Raw genomic sequence first — 18,541 nt, 5'->3', positions numbered from 1 at the left:
TTCTTGCATTCTCTGGAAGAGCAGGGTTTTCAGAAGAGAGGGGGAAGAGAACAGAGGAGAAACTGGAGGGGGGGTAGAGGAAATAAAGGGAAGTAGAAGGAAGAGGGAAAAGGCAGCAAATGACTGGAAGAATTAGAGATGGGAGTGTGAGAAGGACTGGGTGTCCCCAGTTGCTTTGAGCACACAGCAGATCCTGTGGTGTGTCTGCTTTATTACTGACAGAGTTCTCCCTTCTGTCGGCTTGTTTCCTAATTGCTGGTCTTGTAAACTGCTTGATTTATGGCTCTGTTCATCAGTTCTGGCCCTCGGGTATAACATGCTTTTCCTTCCAGGCTGGGAAGTGAATAACGAATTAACAGCCCGCCTTAGGTTCAATAAGAAGCTGAGCATTCACGGATCTTTATTGTGATGCACTTGCCAAATTTAACTGCTTAATTTTTACTTCTCATTCATGGAGGGTATTCAACGACTACTTCCCCAGGGCAGCAGCAGCATTGTGGATGCGTGGTGCCTTTGAAGTGTCCCGCAAGAGAAGCCACCGAGGAATGGTTTTGTCTTGGTTTGCACAGAGAACTCAATCTGTTTCCTCACAGCTTGCTCTGAAGCTGACATTGTGTGCCGTACGCGTTTGTCTCGGACAAACTTCATTTCAGTACAGCTGAGGGATGAAGATCAAGTCAGAGAAGAACGGCACTGCTGAGCTGGAGCCATGGCTCCCTGGCCGTCATCCTCATGTTCGGCCTTGATAAAAGGTTTGTCCTAGACCCTGGAGTAGGGTCCTTAGAGTTGGTGCAACTTCAATCTTTTAGTGAGCAAACCAAGTAGCTCTGCTCCTACAGTTCTTGATGGCAGTCCCGTGCCTCCCATGCAGCTCTGTTTCAGGTGGCTGCATGGTCGCACCATGATGCACCAGGTTTATGGAGCATCCAGGCCTTGGTATGATGAGTTTTGTCCAACCCTGCCACCCTGGAGGTTCCCTTGGGTTCAGAGCATGTGGCTGTTTTCCTTAACCAGTTCACAGGACCACGGCCAGGAAGATGTGGCGTGTTCACACATCAGCTCAGCAGCACCACAGACACGCTGCAGCAGAGACTTCACAAGAAAGAAGATGCTTGTAAACCAAAACCTTTGTGAAGGAAGAAAACTCCTGTGAAAAACAGAGAAACTACTGTAGAAGTGCAGGAGCTGTTCTGCAAGCATGACACTCTGCAAGCACTAGCTCAGGGCTTGCAGGTCTCGAGCAGATAAAGTTTAAGTTGACAGGTCCCCTCAGGACTTAGCAGCTCTCTGCCATCCTGCCCTTGAACAGCCTGTTAGGATGCCGTTGCTATCTCTGAGCTGCTTCGTGGCTGCAGCAGGTAAATCTGATCTACCTGAAAGGGGAAGTTCAAGAAAATGGCTTTTTGCCTTCTGCATGCTGCTGTCGGAATGGGGCGTTCAGCTCTGCATCAATCACAAGAGGACGTGAGTGAAGGAGAAAGCTTGGAAAGTCAAGTGGAGCATTAGTATAAGGCCTGCAGCTCCTTGGGTGCTGTAAAAACTCCAGTGGAGGGAGAGTTTTACTACACCTGCTCAGTCCTGATCCAGTGCACACTTGTCTGCAGGAGCTCAGCCTGCTGGGAACTTGGCTGGATGGAGTGTTTTCTTTTTTGAGAATCCTACAGCAGTGAGAGCGGCTGATGTCTGGTTTTTCTCTTAGGGCACATACAGTAAAGCAAAGCAGAAATAAACTACAGGGTACAGCGTTTCTTTCCTCTTAGCATTAGCAGTACAGCTTGATTAGATCATCACGGCCATCCTGTATGCTTTGTCTCTGGCTCTTCTTTCCCTGGATGGGTCTGCAGGTGCAGACAAGTGTGTTGCAGTCTGAGGGGCAGGGAACTGGTGTCTTTGAGCACCACGTGCTGGAAGCACCTGCCCAACCCGAGCCTGTCACTGCGGTGCAGCTGTCCCAAGCAGTTTGAATGCCTCCAGTTCTTGTGTTCTTCAGCTTCTCACAAGGCTCAAGAACCTGCCCAGCCTTCAGAGTGGGCTGGGCCCCCATGTGTATGTATGTCGTATCCAACAGGATCTCTGACGTGACCTTTGTTTTCATGCAAAATCCATGAGTCTCACCCAAGTGCCTCCTTCCAAATATCCTAGCAAGCCTCTAACAAGGCTGCAGATCTTGGAGTGCAAAGCACGAAGACGGGACTGCAGCATTCTTCCTGGGACAGGAGCAGCCACTTACCGTGGCTGTAGCCACTTGGTTCCTTGTGCCATGTAGTCCAGGATCCAAGAGCATGAGGACAGAAGATCACAAGAGCCTCTTGCTTGCATTTCATACGTCCTGTTGCCAAGGATATTGACTACTAATTACTAAACTAATCTGAATATATACTCAAAGTCCAGGTGTTATCACTTACTGATAAAAAAGCTTGAACTGCTTTTGGTTCTGTGTGTGAGCATGCTCACACCCATGTTGAATCTTTGTCATATTTCCTAAATTGCATGGCAGGCAAGATGGTTCAGATACAATAAATGCAGGGGTTCAAGGTCCTGGCATTATCTTGCATCTGGCTGCTCAGCCACCTGAGGCTGCAAGCCAGCAGCTGAGATCAAAGGAGCAATAGTGTGGGATCCATGTTCAGGGTGGGCAGAGGAGATGCCTGCACCCTTTCCCTCCTCCTGTGCAAAGGCTGGAGTAGTTTCTAAGCTTGGGACCAAATCATCTCCTTTCTGGATGCTGCTGTGGGTGGCAGCGCAGCACAGACAGCTTCCCTTCGGACCTGTTCCTACTGCTCACACTGCACAAGGGTCTTTACATGGGATCACAGTGAGATATTACTCTTTAAATTCTATATTCACATGGCACAATCCTCTCTGTCACCTCTGACCTGTTCCTGCCTGACTGCCAGTATGGATCTGAGCACTACAGCGTTCAATCACCTTCCAGACAATTGAACAGGAGCTGTTCCAAATACCGTTGCTTTCCTTCTCCACTGCCCGTGAGCAGGAATTATCTCGAGCAGGTCATAGCGGTGTGTGTAATAATGACTGTATCAGTGAACATGGTCCCTGTTGCCTGGATGCAGGTAAAAAAAAAACCCAGGCTGCTAGTAGGAAGGGGATCTCTTACAGCTGAAGATGTGATAGATGAGCATCTGTTCCATCTTTAGAATTTTGGGGTTTTTTAAGTTACTATATTTCAGCTAAAGGTTACTGTCCCTCTGCTGTCGGGTCTCTTCCTGCAGCTCAGGTAAGTAACTGTTCGTGCTTCTGTTCTGTACAGCACAAAGTAGAACAGATTTGTGTGAAAGTCCTGCTGACAGGATCTTTTTATTCTGAATGTGATGACGTCGGGGATCTGATCTTTCGCAGGAGTCAGCTTTACCATGCATGCCCCGTGGTCACAACAGTTGCCCCGTGACACTCCCAGCCTCAGTGGGCACTTCTGTCCATCCAGTCGACTGTAGCTGGCATGAAAGGATGGAGTTAGTGGGGGTTTTGGTGGGTGAGCCCCAGGGTTTGTGCATTAACCTTAGGAAGAATGTTGATTTTCAGGTCAGAGATCACAACCAGGACTGTGCACTGGACGGAAGAGGCTTCTGGACCTTGTCCCTGTTGGGCGAGGAGGCTCTGTTCCTAGCCGAGTGCTGCTACACATGGCTGGTGTCAGAGCTGGGGGGCTGCTTGGAGCAGGCCCGTACCCTCCTAGGGCAGAGAGCAGGCTGCACATCATTTTGGGGGCTGTCAGGTGCCAGAGACCTGGGCCAAATGCTCTTTGCCGCTTCCAAGATTCCTGATGCGTTTCATGAATCAGAGAGTGAACTCAGCCTTGAGGGCTCCTGGGGTGAGGAAATAAGGATTGTCCCAACCTTTCTCATCAAGCTGCAATCTCCAGTGACTTTATGGGTCCAGGATGCCTTTGTCCTGCAGCTCTGTTGTGTAATCTGGCACTACGAGACCGCCCTAAAGAGCACAAGGTGAATCCCTCTAAAAATGTCCTGGGCCAAGTTATGTTTGACATAGGTCTGGATTGGGAGTGCTTGTGAGGAGCGAGCTGGGCTGTGGCTGTCTTCTGAAACCTGTGGGGACCGTGGATGTGAAATGTGAAACACCAGCCATACGCCTGGTAATCACATATTATCCTGATACATCCATCCCTTCCACGGAGGGACAAGGAGGCAGATACAGAGTGTTTGTACACGTTCAGACTATGGAAAAAGACAGCTCATCCTGACCGAACTGGATTGGGGGGTGATGGGAAGCGTACCCCAGCTGGCAGTTCTGCGCAAGGGTGGTCTCATGGAGTGGGACGGTGACAAGGCATGAGAAGCAGTCCCAGCCAGAGCTGGCGCAGCTTCAGCTGAGCTGTGGTTTCCCTGCTCATTTGCCCTGCAGTACACCCTTCCCTTGGCAGCGGCTGGGAGCCTACATCCCTTCTCCCTACCCGCAGGCTTGCTTGAAAACTAGAGGGAGGATCTGGTAGCAGCCCCCACAAACATCTGGGTGTTTTCCAGATCTCTCCTACTCTCTGGAGCAGCTCTCAACTTGCTTGAAGTCGAGGGCATACATTAACTCACTGTCTCTTTCTCCCATGCAGCGCATTAGCTGCACTCTGGCTCTGTGGCCTGAGACGTGCTGAACTTAAGCAGTAAGTGCAGGTTACCTGCAGGGTGACAGGAGCCTTCTCGGGCCTTTTTGGTGATAGAAACGTTTGTCCATTTTCAGTTCTCTTGAGCCAGCTGGGGGATGCTGCACTGCTGAGCATCGTGCCTCCACATCCTTGGCTCACCCCCAAGGTGGGAAGGGAGAGCTGCTCATCTGCACACGCTGGGCTCTCCTCGCCCACTGGCTGGAGCACAGGGAGAGCTGATCACCCGAAGACAGGTGAGCTGTAGCTGACCCTTAGCTCAGACAGCCCCAGCTCCTCCTTTCAGATCCCAGACTTGGTCCCTAAAGGCAGCCAGCCCCGCAGGGGTCCTGTGGCCTGCACAGAAGCACGGGTGCAGGTTGTAGCCCTCCTGGCAGACCAGAGCTCCTGGGCTGGCAAGAGCTCTGCTGCCCGCGGGCTAGCTAGGGCCATGTCACTTCTTCTTCCCAACCAGCCTGGTCTGCAAGGAGACACAAGGCAGGGAGTGATCTGTAATGGTCCCCTGTCCCTGGTGACCACCCCCAGGCCCCCAGCTCCTGCTGACAGACATCGCCCGGTGCGAGGCAGAGCCCTGCAAGGGGGAGAGGAGGTGACCCCTTCCTGGCTGGCACCGCTGCTCTGCAGAGATGGAAAGTTCTGGCAAGGCAGGCGTGGGGAAAGGGAGGTGACTTTTTTTCTCTTGGTTGCTCTGTTCGTTGTTTAGGTAACAGGTGGAAGAAAGACGTTGCCGGCTGCGTTAAGGAAGTTATTGTTTAGCTGAGGGCTTATTTGTTCTTTTGGGGAAGAAGGTTGTGTTTGCCTCTGGGGGGTATATTGTGCAATAGTTCATTTTAATTAGTTGCTCTTTCTTTGCCTTGGCTTCATTTAACCAGAGAAGAAAATTCTGAAAGGAGAATTCTGAAAAGAGAGGGTGAGAAAAAATACCCACAAAACAAAGCCCAGAATGGGGCTGGGATTTGGGATCTGTGCTTCCAGCTTGTCCCTGATGTATACACTTAAAAAGAAAAATTTTTTACCATAGAGGCAGGGAATGTGCCTCATTGCTTTCCCTCTCTTTCTAGCCTCTCCATTCACATAGGGAATGAATGAGGGAAGTCTCTGTATCTCTGTGGTGGGATAATGGTGATGTGGAGATGAGCTGAATGTATAATGGCCCATTTCCCAGGAGAAGCGGCCTGTACCAGCAGCAGTTTGGCCCAGATGTCTGAGGGCTGTGTCTCTTCATGAGAGCACCCGATAATTTTCTTTCAGCTCTTCTGCCCTTGAGGGGAGCTGAATGCGATGCTCCCGGAGCCGGGCAGGCTGCCGCGCAGAGGGATGTGCCGTGTAACTGGCTGTTGCTGTGAGAGTATTTAGGCACCTGTTTATCTGACTTGACTGCAAACTGGGCATTGAATAGGAGTTGATTCCCACCCGCTCTTCCTATCCCCCCTCATTTATATCCATTTTCCTCTCCCACAGCCCCGTGGGGAGGGAGCAGGGGAGGATCCCCCGTGTCCCCTGCTGTGTCCCCAGGTCGCAGCTGCTCGGGAGGCTGGGGTGCGCAGGGGGCTCCCAGCTCTGCCTCTGCCTCGCCACCGCTCCTTCCCCCGAGCTGGAAGGTGACGGTCATGACAACAGCCAGAGAGCAGGGACAGGCAGCTGGGGTTTGGCAAGTTATAGGTCAGGGCAGGGTTTGCTTTTGTGTGGGCCATAAGGAAAGGAGCCCTCCTGGTACAAAGAGAGTTAAAAAAGTCTCCATGAAAGCGTTCCTGGCTGCCCAGAGCTCTCCAGACCATATTTTCAGGCTGGCGGCACTTGCTGGCAGCCTGTTGCCCTCGGAGCAGAGCTGGGTGCCTTCTGTCCCTTCTGTCTCCTCTGTTCTCTCCGAGGGCACCTCCCCGCTGTTCGGGTCTGAGTGAGCTGGGGGTCACTCACACTTCAAGCCTTTTTTTTTTTTTTTCTTCCCTTTGCAGCTCCTTAAACAACAAAGGTGTTGAGTGAATTTATACCTCTGCCTGGTAACAAGACAGATCAGTGAGATGCTGTCACCATTTTGTGAGGGCTCCATAGATTTTTATTGCTTTTCAGTCCTTGGATTCCCAACCTTCCTTTGGCTTGTAAATTGCCCACAAAATGCAGACACAGCTCCTATTCTGTGTGTTCCTTTGATGATTTTATTTATATCTCTTGCTTTGTCTTGTCTTTTATTACAGGGAGACTGCAATTAATTATTATCCCATCAGCTTCTATTTAGCCTGACAGTACAATGCAACACACAGTGTCCAACCTTCCCCTGCCTCTGTGTGCACGAGCGGGCAGCTATTCTTGAGCAGAACAAAGGCGCTGGCAGCTTTAGAAAGGGACGTGCTGCTAAAGGGCAGCTTAAGGGAGTTCAATAGCACCAGCAGAGCACAGTTGTGACAAGGCTAAAGTGACCCAATTTAGTTGTGATACTCCTGATTTTATCTTCTTGTCCAAAGTGTAGTTTAGACTGTTACTCTCTGGGTGGGTCTAGGCTCGTGGTTTGAGCAGAGGCACGACTCTTGTGGGGTTTTCCCAGATCTCTGATTGACCAGATCTTTTCATGTCTTACCCCCTCTATGAAATAGAAATTGCACCTGCTAGATATGTAAAACCATCTTTGATTGTGAGTGTAGGCAAAGCCCAGTGGGAAGATAGGAGGGGCACATACCGAGGAGAGATGAGCAGCAGACCAGAGTGATCATAAATCTAGAGAACGCTTGCCCAGGGAGCAGGCTGAAGGAACTGGCAGCGCTGGGGCAAGAGACAACGGAGATACACCTGGTCATGCTCTGGCAGAGAGGGAGGGTCAGATCTGTTATGCATATCTGCAAGGTAATGGGAGGGCAAGAATGGACTTAATGTACAACAAGGGATGTTCAGTATCGTCACAGGAAGGTTGTAGGAATAGTAATAGTGGGAGCAAATTTCCTGGGCTGGCGAGTGAGAGTCTCCAGTGCTGGAGCTTCTCAGGAGCGGTTTTGGATACGTGTCATTCTGTGAGCGTATGTGTCAGAAAGAGGTGCTTTCAGGCACAACCCTGTAGAAATAATGACTGAAGAACTCAGGAACAAGCGTGTGTTAGACAGGGAAATGTTTGATGGTGATTTCGGGACTCTTTTCGTATCCAGTCTTTAACACTGGGTTCTGTACATGGGAGATCAGCTTTCTCTACTAGAAAACCAGCAAAGCTGTTTCCGCCCTTTCTTTTTTCTTCACATCTTACAAAAAGGTTGATTTGCCCTACAGGCCTATGGATGGCATGATGCTGTTGCCAAGCAGTGCTGGTGACGAGATAAAGATGTTATAACAAGATCCTGTGCCAGGTGAGTGGAAGCTGCTGTTAAGCCAAATGTTTGTTCACTTCACTCCTGCTTATTTCTCTCATTGTTTCATTTGTTCATTTACACCTGATCTTGGCAGCCTTTGGCAGTGTTCCGCTCAGTCTGGCCTCCCCAGACCAGCTAGTGACAGTGGAGCAGAGCCTCTGGGCCAGTGTCCTTATGAAAATGTCCATGTAGTCCTTCTACACCAGCGTCCTCGCCTCTCTTCCCCAGCAGAGTCCACCCCATGCTTCAGAGGAAGCTGCAAGATTGGGCTATGATGCCATAAATTCAGAGAGATGTTTCTTGCTCCTGTCCTCCACAAATGACATGTGCTCACTAGCCCACATGGCTACCAGCCATTAGCTGGTTTAAGTTTTTCAGTCCAAGCGAGGGTAGCTGTAGGGCTCCGTGGGAGATGAGGGGCATGCCTGGGCAGGGAGGACGGGCAGATTGAGCTGGCTCTGCCATTGCTGCTGTCGGAATGGAACTGCCAGAACTGCAGAGCTGAGATGCTGAGTTGGCTGGTAGAAAACTGGCTCAAGTTTAGGACTGCCTCGGTTCACCCCACTTAATTAGCCTTTCTGAGAGAACAGATTGACTGGCTTGGGTGCAGTTCTGCTCAGGTGTGCTAACCCGCTCCTGAGAGGGAGCTGGGGTGGCCTTGCAACCCTGTCATGTTGTGAGAGCTTAGCCCAGCTCTGCATTGCTTCAGGTCTCTCTCCCATGCTTAGAGGAGGAAGCTAAAGGTAAGGGCAGTAATTCCATGTCTGATTCCAGGTCTCCCATTTGAAAACCTCAAAGAGGTGGTCAAGTGAGCTCTTCTTCCCCCTCCGGCCCAGCTGCATCCCAGCTGCATTTCTACTGAATCTGTGATTACTGTGATAAAGCTGCAACCAAATTCTGTCAGCTCTGAAGCATGAACTATGAAGGTTGGTCTTTACATCAGACATGTAATTACCTGTCTACGAAACTATGAAAATGTGCAAGGAAAAAAAAGAGGGAAAAGCAAGATCTCTGTCAAATGAGAGAAAGGCTATCATTTTCCCCATTATTTTTTTGTTTGTTTTTCTCCATTCACAGTAGTGCACAGCTGTGCTTAATCCAGCTAGGAACCTGCTCCAGAGGTCAGTCTACCCGATAAGCTACCTGGTTGCTGCTGACCCTCAAATCTCTGCAAGGACATCAGACTTTATGTTTGAAAAGCCTGGAAAAAATCTCAAAATACAGAATGTATTTTATGGTGACTGAATACTGAATTGCAATCAGAATGGCAGTACTATTTGTTAAATGCAAGTTACTTTGTTCATTTTTCTTACTAATTGTACAGTACATCGTTAGCTTGAATGATCACACATAATTCAAGGAGAACAGTTTCTGCAGCGCTGTCATGACTTTGATGGTGCTGATCGAGAAAAGACTTAAGATTTCCTGGTAGTCTACAGATTATATGCTAATTGAGGCGTTTACATGGAGTGACGTGTATCCTGTGCTTGGACACATACCTTGAACATCGGCAGTACCTCTTTATTTCCTAGAGATCCTTAGATATGACTGAGGTCCCAAGTTATCAAAGCCTCTGCTTATTTTAAATATGTGCTTAAAACTCTTTTAAGTAAATGATGCTTAAGTATGTGTTTCAGCTTTGGTTGCATGCTGGAGGCTTTTGCTGAATCGAGGCCCCTGGCTGGCTCAGGATGAAGCTGCACTGGTACCTGCTCTTCCCCAAGGACACATCTTATCCCCTTGATTGACCGATCCAACACAGAAGGCTTGAAACACCTTGGTGACTGTCACCGTTAACTTTTATTTCTTTTAAACACAATAGACAAACCCGTAAGAGCTTGAAAACTTCTTTCCGTGAGAACCCAAATGAGAATATACGTAGAAGGAAAAAAATATCATTTCTGGCTATATTATTTTATCACACCAAGTGGTAGGGAAGCGTTGCAGAGGATTACTGTATAGTGGAAAAGGCTTGGTTTTCTGTGCGTGCTTTAATGACTGGACCTTTGTTCTACCTTTTAACTGTGACCATTTAATAACTACTCGACTCACTTTGCCCTCAGCAGGATGTTGCACGTAGCTTCGCTGTGTTGAAGAGCACAGTCAAAATTAAAAATGTAATTTAATTATTCAGCTGGTAACAGGCAGATTACCCAGTAGCCTGCCTGTGGAGCGGACCTTTGTAAGCATCCTTCTATGCAAGAGCGCTTCCCTAGACAAAAATTAACTTACAGGCGTTATGCGGGGAGTTCCCAAGTCGTGTCCTGTGCAGTCTTTAAATCCCATGTGAAAAACCTCTACTGAATGTTTAGCCAACAGGAAAATGAAGGACAGTTCTCTCCTTTAGCAAGAAGAGTTGGGAAGTGGATTTCGATGGCTTTGCATGGTGGATCCTGGGAAATACAGGAGCTGGTCTCTGCTCTGAAGAGTTCAGGGTTTAAACATACAAGTCAGACTGGAGGTGGGAGGGGAAGCTGGCCCCGAGGGGAAGGTGACATGCCTAAAGGTGGCACAAGAGGACAGTAGCAGAGCTGGGATGGGCCCCAGGCCCCCAGTGCAGCACCTGTGCAGGGTGTCAGCACCAGTCCTTGCAGCATTTGCTGCTCCTTGAGGTTTGCCAACTGCATTCAGATGTGGGCAAATCCTATGTGGAAGGACATTAGTGTCTACAAGCTGTCATGGTGGGTAAAGAAACTGTAAGAAGCCATTTTACATACCCAGAGTAACTGAGGAGGCCTCCTGGGCTTCTCTGCAGGTCGGGAGAGGAGGTACCTGGAAGAGGCAGGGAGCTGACAGCCGTGGGCTGGGGCAGGGTGGTCATGAAAAATAAAGAAAACATGTTTTGACTGAATACATTGGTGGACTTTAGTTCTCTGGACTTCAGCTTTGTTCTTGCAAGGCAATCTTTCCTGCCCAAAACCCCAAGCTAGCAAATTCCCCCAAAGCCCTGTTTCACTGGAGAAAGATCTCTCACCGTGATTGTAATGTCTGTCCAGTGTGCAGGTCCCAACCAGACAGTGGAGCGAGGGAAATGCAGCGTTCCGTTTGAGAGAAAGCTCTCGGTTGCCCTGAGGGAAGAACAACAGGTCTTTCTGCCTGGTCTCCGAAAACAGCTTCACTGGACCCGACTCTCCTGTCAGGCAGGGGTAGGATGAGAAATAATGGATTTGCATTGTGGTGGGAAGGATTTAGGTTACATGTCAGTACATTCTTCCTTTGGTGAGGATAGTTTGGCCATGCAACAGCTTTTTTTAGTTGATTTTTTTGAAGTAGATTTATTAGATGTAGAAGGTAGCGATGCTGTCTGTGGTTGGAAGCTGCCAAGACAGACATTACTGCTCCTGCTCCACTCACTCTCTTACCCAAGGTGCTTCATCAGGTTCCATAGAAAATCAGATCAGATGAAATCCTATTTTGAGTGTCTCGTGCCAGGCTTAATTCCTTGTGCTGTGTCTCTCTGTCAAAGGAGTCAAGTGCCCTTGACTGCAGCAGCCCTCTCTGGAGGGTTAATTCTTTTGCCCCTACGCTTGTTCCTGTACCCTCTGGCTCTCTTTTAGTCTGGCCCCTTCTCAAAGTGGCACAAAAATGGGCGCGATCCATCACAACAGAAGTAACAACAGGAGGCAAAGATTCAAGATGAGCGTTGTTCCTATGAAATCTTCATTTACAGTTAGTTTGCAAATGTTTTTTTTTTAGAAAGAATAAATTTAATGCATGGATACATTGCAGGTAAATGATGTCAGACTCATTTGATCACTTATGCTAATGAAATAACTATCAGTCTAGATAGTATGCATCTATCTGGTTGCCCAGAAGGTTTTAAGAAAATTTTGCATGATGGATTGTAGTACAAACTCCCTAAATGTAGGCTAAAATAATCTATTACTGAAAAGGGTAAAATATGTGCAAGAAGGCAGAGTCATGGCTTGAAGCTAAGGGTGAGTGTCAATGAGGAGGTGACTGAGGAGCAGATCCTCTGCCAGGGCTCCTTAATATTTTTATTAAAGATTTATGCAACGCCACAGCACGTAGGATCATTAAATTTGCAGATGATGCAGAGCTAGAGGGATCAGGCAAGACTTAGTGGTCTTTCCTCGCAGAGAAATTGCTTTTTTGGCAGTATAATCTTGCTAAATTATGTAAGGAGACTCAGAACTGCACTAGGATCTCGACCGGACCATGGTGCTCTGTGGCAGTTGCAGCACCTGTGGCCAAGAACTGGAGGTACCAGCTGAAGCCTTTTCAGTGGAGATGGGGAGGTTTGCCCCGTAAGGTGTGTGCAGGTATGGGGTTGAGAGGAATCACAGCAGGATGGCAGGGAGGTATTTTTCCTTCATTTTTAGTTCGTTGAGTCCTTAGTACACTCTCACCATAAACATTTGCACAGCAGTGTTTGATAAAAATTACTGGGAGTGGTCATGTTTTGTTATAGTGTATCAAGTATTATATATTCTGTTTGGCCATGTTTTATTATAGTATATAAAATAGATATTCTGTGTGTAGCTGTTGTAGCAGTTATATCTGAGAGAGCTTGTATTTGTGTCTGTGAGTCAGGACTCCCCTGTTCCTGATAGCTGCGGTGGAGGGAGGGGGAGCTGGCTGGGAACAGCACGTTCCTGGCCTTGCGTGTCCGCACACAGTGGCGTGCCCGCGCTCTTTGTTGATGAAGAGCTGGCTGGAGCAGAGGCCATGCTTCTAGCCCCTGCCCTGTCACAGCACACAGCAATGCCGAAGCATAGCTGTGTCCCAGCCCCGGTAGCTGTGTGAACACTGCTCTTATCATACCTGTCATCTGAGCTACCAAACTTCACCTTCATCTGGGCTCCTGGGTTTAGGTGCTCTTCATTACACAACGTCTGGGCAACATCTTGCCAGTCCAGGCAAGAAAGGCACTTCCTTGGCTTCCTCCCGCTCCCGTCAGGCGCCAGACGGCTGAGCTGTCCGGCAGGCAATGTGCGATGCTCCCCGGCAGCTTTTCTACCAATTTTTAAGAGTGATGTGATGACTGCGCTACTCCAGTGACGGTATTACATTCACTCCTCTTTCTGCCACTCTGTGAAAAAAATGTTCAGTCTTTGGAAGATGTGCTATAACTAGTGGCTGATTTGTCACACGAGACTCTGAATAGGGGAAGAGTGTAAATAACAGGAGAGTGGTTTTTCCTCTATTTTGGTTTCTGATTTAAATCAGCTTCTGAAGCAGCGTTCATTTCTGGGAGAAAAGTGATGCTTTTGGATTGAGATTTCTGCAACAGGAGCAATCTTCTGGGGTAGCGAACACCGTATTTCAGAGTTAGCATAGCTGCTTAAAGGCGGCCAGTTAGGCTTACAGCATACCCACATGCCACTCGCCTAATTTCTTCACCATTGAGAAGCTGAACTGCAAATCTTCAGACAGCTGTTATCATTAACAGAAGGGCAAAAATATTAAAATGTAAACCACAAAATAAATCTGTTAAATAAATCAAAGATAGAACCGAAGAAGAAATCTGAAATCCCTGTGTAGCAGATATAACTCATTCTTACTGCCAGCTGAAAATCAACCATAGCAGGAGAATTTAATGATACCATTGTTTAGTGAAATTAGATTTGACACTAGCCAGTTACCTTTTATTTTGGTTGGTTAGGATTTGCAATTGTTTGACACTCATTAGAAATCATAGTAACCTGTTTTAAGGGCAGGCAAATTAAGATTCCCTCTCTCTGTACAAGATTACTCATCACACCACAGCTACATGCTAATTGGAAAATAACTAGGGAATGAACATGTCTTAAACAAGCTGTCATCTGAGCATGTCAGGTAACGTACCAGAGGTGATTCGCAAAGAATTTGGTCATATGCACAACAGGTAAGAAAAAAAAACTGTTGCAGGAAGTTAACACTACAACAACTTATCAAATGCAGAAGTCTTTATTAATCCTTAATGATCCTGCTAATTTCTTTATGGGAATTCACCTGACCTTCTGTTTCCTTCAGTGTCTCTAGCGTGAGGACACATGGTTCCCTACCCGAACCTCAGCCCTGGCTTTTTTTTCATTCAGAGCCTGCCACCGAGTTAGAGGAGCCGATGGTTCGCCAGGCCAAGCCAGGCTTCCAGGGAAGGGCCCTCTCAAGGCCGCATTCACAAGACAACAGGGTAAGAGGTGAGCTCCGAGCGTACCACCTCCTGTCTCCTGATAGAGGAACTCTTCTTTGGCTAAACCAGAACAGAGTGGAACAGGGCAAATTTTGGCTAATTCTTGCAGAGGGGCTGTGCACTGCAAAGGGCTCTCGGGGAAGCGTCGTGAGGCCTTGCAGGGAGCAGGGGCAGAGGCTTCCTAGCGGTTACACCAGCACTGGGAAGCAGCAAGACATGGTAGGCGCAGGTCTGGAGAGTGAAACTTGTGGTGCTGGTCCCCCATATGCGTTTTGGGAGATTTACTTGGGATAGGTCTGATGTGGCCCCATAGCTTGGAGGATTCAGTAGTGGCTGGGACATGTTGTGTGGGTCTCTGGAGCTCATCTTGTTGTTTAGTTTTGTCTAAAAGGAATCCAGTTCTGCAACGTGGACCTAAATGTTCTAAGTGGGGAAGGTCAGGAGAGTCATGGCCAAAGGGCTGTCCTGCTCCAAAACAAATGACAGTACAGCTGTAGAAGAGCCAGCAGGAAGCTGGTCAGACTGGCCTCTCATTCCCGGAAGCAGCTAATGAAAGTTAATCTGAACATGCACAGCCTGTTTTATTGTTTTTATAACTGTTCGCTCTGAAGTGCTTTTGTTCCAGGGAAGCAATACTTTGCCATTGGGAAGTTGCTTGTTTCATGATTAGCATCTCTGTTGCTCCTGGGGGAAGGGATCACACTGTCTGGACAGATTTTGAATCCACCAAGAAAAGTGGCATCTGGTAAACTCCACCCAGGATCCAGTCCTCAAGTGGAGAAGTTGCCTGGTTCCCGCTGACATCTTTGGATTTAGGAGCCAAGAGATGGTGTGCTGTGTGAGGCACAGCATCAGATGAGAGTGGTGGGACGTGAAGTTCACCTCCGAGCTGTGATGAGTTTCCAGCCCAAGTTTGGCAGGAAGATGTACAGGTAAGATTAGCTTTATCAGTTTATTCTCTGCAATGCATTCATTTTTTTATCTAGAAAATACACTCCTTGTGTCACACTGCCCAAGTCTATCTGTTCCCTACATATTCAAACAGAAGATGAATTTTCACTTCTGACAGTTCACCTTGCAAAATCAAGGGAGATGGAAAAAAGACCCTCCTGCGTCAGTGTGGTGATTGATCACTTTTTATTTTTGCTCAGATGCCAGGTCTGGATTTGAAATAGAAAAGTAGTGTGCTATTTTATGGAGTTACTTTAGGAGGAGGCCCTGAAGGAGGAATGTAGAGCACTGTAAGACAGGGCTGGAGAGATCAGACAGGAACCAGAACAAAAGCCGCCACTGTTAGAGATCTGGGAGTTGGTGTTGGATGAAGCGGGGCCTCCCGCTGTTTGCTGCTCACTGTTGCCGTGGCCAGGCTGGCATCACTGTGCAAGGGGAAATGCAGACGAAGAGCTAATCTATCGAAACAGAAGGACAGACTTAGCTTGAGAAGATGAGCATGCTGAGCTGGTTTCTGCTCTGTTACACCCTGAAACCTCACTGATATCTGCACAGCTCCCCAGCTGTAACTCGGGGCAGACAGGCACTCTTTATGCATTTTCTCCAGAGCCAGACTGGTGAGGATTTGGTGAGGACTGGAGAAACTGATACTGAGATTTTCAGCTCAGCAGGAGGGAATCTGTGTTCGCTTAATTTGGGAAGAGACAGTCATATAACTTACAGTATGTAAAGCTTAAGCAGTGGAAGTATCCCCCTGAGCTCAGCGTGGAGTTCAAGGCAGCTAGGAAAAGTGTTTCAGGCCACCCGAGCCTTTCCAGTGCTTCCTCCGTTCCATCAAATACAGAGAAATGCCTGCTTCCAACAGTTTCTGCAAGAGCGAGGCTCCAGTCTAGTAATCTAGGGGCTAAACCAGCCATGTTTAGTCTAACTGCCTATATAATTTCTCCCAGAAGGTGCATTAAAGATCACCACCTGAAAAACAGCTAATCTCGTCATTCCACCTAGTTCTCTGGCAAGCTTTGCCAGTATGGAACAGCCTTCACTGCTGTTTCTGCTGTGTTTCATTTCAAGGTTAAGTTTCTAATTGCCAGCTTCTGCAGTTGTCTTGGAAGAGGCATCGTGGTACCCGAAGCCCCCTCTCATGGTTGCCTTCCCCCATATCAGTGCCTGTGGCAGTATCAGGTCCTGCCTCAGCCACCTCTTCGATGAGCCGGCAGGCGTGGGCTCCTTCAGAGGCATGCTGGACAGCTTCTGTTCCCCAGCTCCAGGGTCAGTTTTTGGCTTTGCTGGAATCACTTCTGGATTTTCTCTTTCTCCATGAAGGAAGAAGGATAGCTTGAACGTGGCTTTCCCGCAGATTGTCACCCGAACTGCGTATGAGAAGGAACGCTTCTTGCTCAAGGGCCAAGGGATCGGAGGAGTCCCCTTATGGCAGCTTTAGGGCATTGGCAGATCTCTGTGATGCCCTCTAAGTCCTTTTCAAAGCAACTCCTTTCCAAGGCAGCATCCTGTAAGTGTAATCTGCATTTCTGGTTTCAGATGTCTTACCTTGCATTTGACTTTTTAAATCCTGTTTCACTGGAGTGTAGCCAACTCTCAGTTATTTCAGATCACCATGTATTGATAGTCCAGTCCTGCTTCTTGTTTCCCTACTGCCAATCTTGTTGGAATCTGCAAACTTCACCACAACAAGGATTTATATAACATCATTTAGATCATTGATAAAAATATTGCATAGAACGGTAATTGGAGTTTCACTCTTCTTTTATCCCAGATCTTTTTATGCAGTGTAATATTGCCGTACATTTATTGAATTGTGGCTATTGGAACATCCAGTAAATATGCCTTTGAAGAGTAGCCAGTTTCCAGGAATGCTTTCCACCTCAAACATATATTCCCTGTCCATTATGTCAGCAGCTGAGGTTAAGGCTTGGGAAAACAGAAATATTAAATGCATAGGTGTGTGTGTCACTGCCTGGTGCCAGATTGTTTGCACAAGTGTAACCAGATCATGCCCTGTGGTATCTGGGCATCTTGCTAGTTTTAAGATCAGCAATTAACTCTTCGGCCTTCAGAGGTCCAGCAGGAGGTTTTCCCATGCAGCAGTTTCTGGGCTGAAGGCATTACTATCTCAGAAGAACTTTTGTTGCTGGCATTATGAGAAGCCTAGGAGCTGGCTTCTGGGTTGAAGCTCACCACAATAATGCAGCTTTGCTTCATGCCATGAAACAACTGGATGGGTTTGACTCTCGGGGAGATGTTAAAGTTATCGTGGCTGCGAACAGAATAGAAACACTGGACCCAGCTTTAATTAGGCCAGGACGTATTGATGGGAAAATAGAGTTCCCTCTCTCTACCTGATGAAAAGACCAAGAAACGACTTTTGTGGAGAGGAAGTGACAGCCATGCTGGGCATTCTCCTTGCAGTGGTGCCCACTCTGTAAAAAGAGTATTATTACACATTTTGCCTGTTTCTTTTCAGTTGCCAGCCTGGATCTCAGCGGGGAACAGGGATGCTCCGATTGCCGTGGAGTGAGCTGGGTCTGCAGGCTTACCCAGAGCCAGCTGGGGTGCCCACGGGTAGGTGCCCAGCAGCACAGGACCCGTTGGGCAGAGCTCAGGCTGTCTCTGAAGCGAAGGGGATTTCAGACTCCATACCAGCGGTGGGCAGGGAAGGCACCAGCGCAACTGAAAGACACCTTTGCCCTCCCACAAGTTTTGTGGGTTGTTCAGGACCTCTAATGGATGCAGCCCAGGAGCTCATTTAGATCCCAGATTATGAGGGTTGTAAACCCATGAAAATGTAAGTGTCTCCTTCGCCCTCTAAATCCCAAAGAGCAGCTGTTGCCTGGCTTTGGCAGGTGTCGGTGAGGTAGGACCTGCACCTTTTGCAGAGCTTTCTGAGAGAAGCAGTGTCGCTGTTGCAGGTGGGGACAAAGGCGGCTCTTCTGACAGCAGCTGCATAGCAAATTGCTCGACAGAAATGCATCTCAGAATCCCAGAACTGCTCAAGCACGCCAGCCACATATGCCCAGGCTGGTACAGCAGAGCCCTCATGAAATCATTGCTGTTTAGGACTTGGTCTTTAGCTACCATGGGCCTGCAAGCATGGCACATTTGTACCTCTGGGGAGAGAGGTATGAAGAAGCAGGGCAGCCTTTGGTGCGGTGACAGGAGCTCTCCCTCACAGAGCTAGAGGCAGAGTAGTCATTATTCAAAGAAGTTGACTTGGGCTTCAGGGAGACGTTTGAGCTGCTCTGGTTTACAGATCCCTGGGTCTTGAGTCCTGAACTCACAGCGGGGTTGGCTTGGCACAGCAAACTCTGAAGGAGGGTTATGGTTGGGATGCTCTGGCACTGCCAGTCAGGAAAGGTCATGCAAAATAAATAAAAGGGAGTCCCTTTGACAGGATTTGAGGAATGCTTTTGTACACAAATATCATCCAACTGCTTAATTTCAGGCCTATCGCTTATGGTATACAGGCAG

General features: G+C 48.2%; 1 protein-coding gene across 1 annotated transcript in view; it reads left to right on the top strand.

Annotated features, from left to right (window-relative positions):
• Positions 1–18,541, top strand: part of LOC308067039 (uncharacterized protein) — a 62,141-nt gene that overhangs the window by 12,548 nt on the left and 31,052 nt on the right. The window contains exon 1 of the mRNA XM_080395203.1: positions 1–18,541. This exon is cut by the window's left edge and continues 12,548 nt beyond it; it is cut by the window's right edge and continues 13,009 nt beyond it. The gene's annotated coding sequence lies outside the window, so the exon portion shown is untranslated.

This window comes from Falco punctatus (genome assembly GCF_963210335.1).
Source record: "Falco punctatus genome assembly, chromosome: 7".
Classification (NCBI taxonomy): domain Eukaryota; kingdom Metazoa; phylum Chordata; class Aves; order Falconiformes; family Falconidae; genus Falco; species Falco punctatus.
The sequence above is the reverse complement of the archived record's forward strand: the minus strand, read 5'-3'. Positions and strand labels throughout refer to the sequence as shown.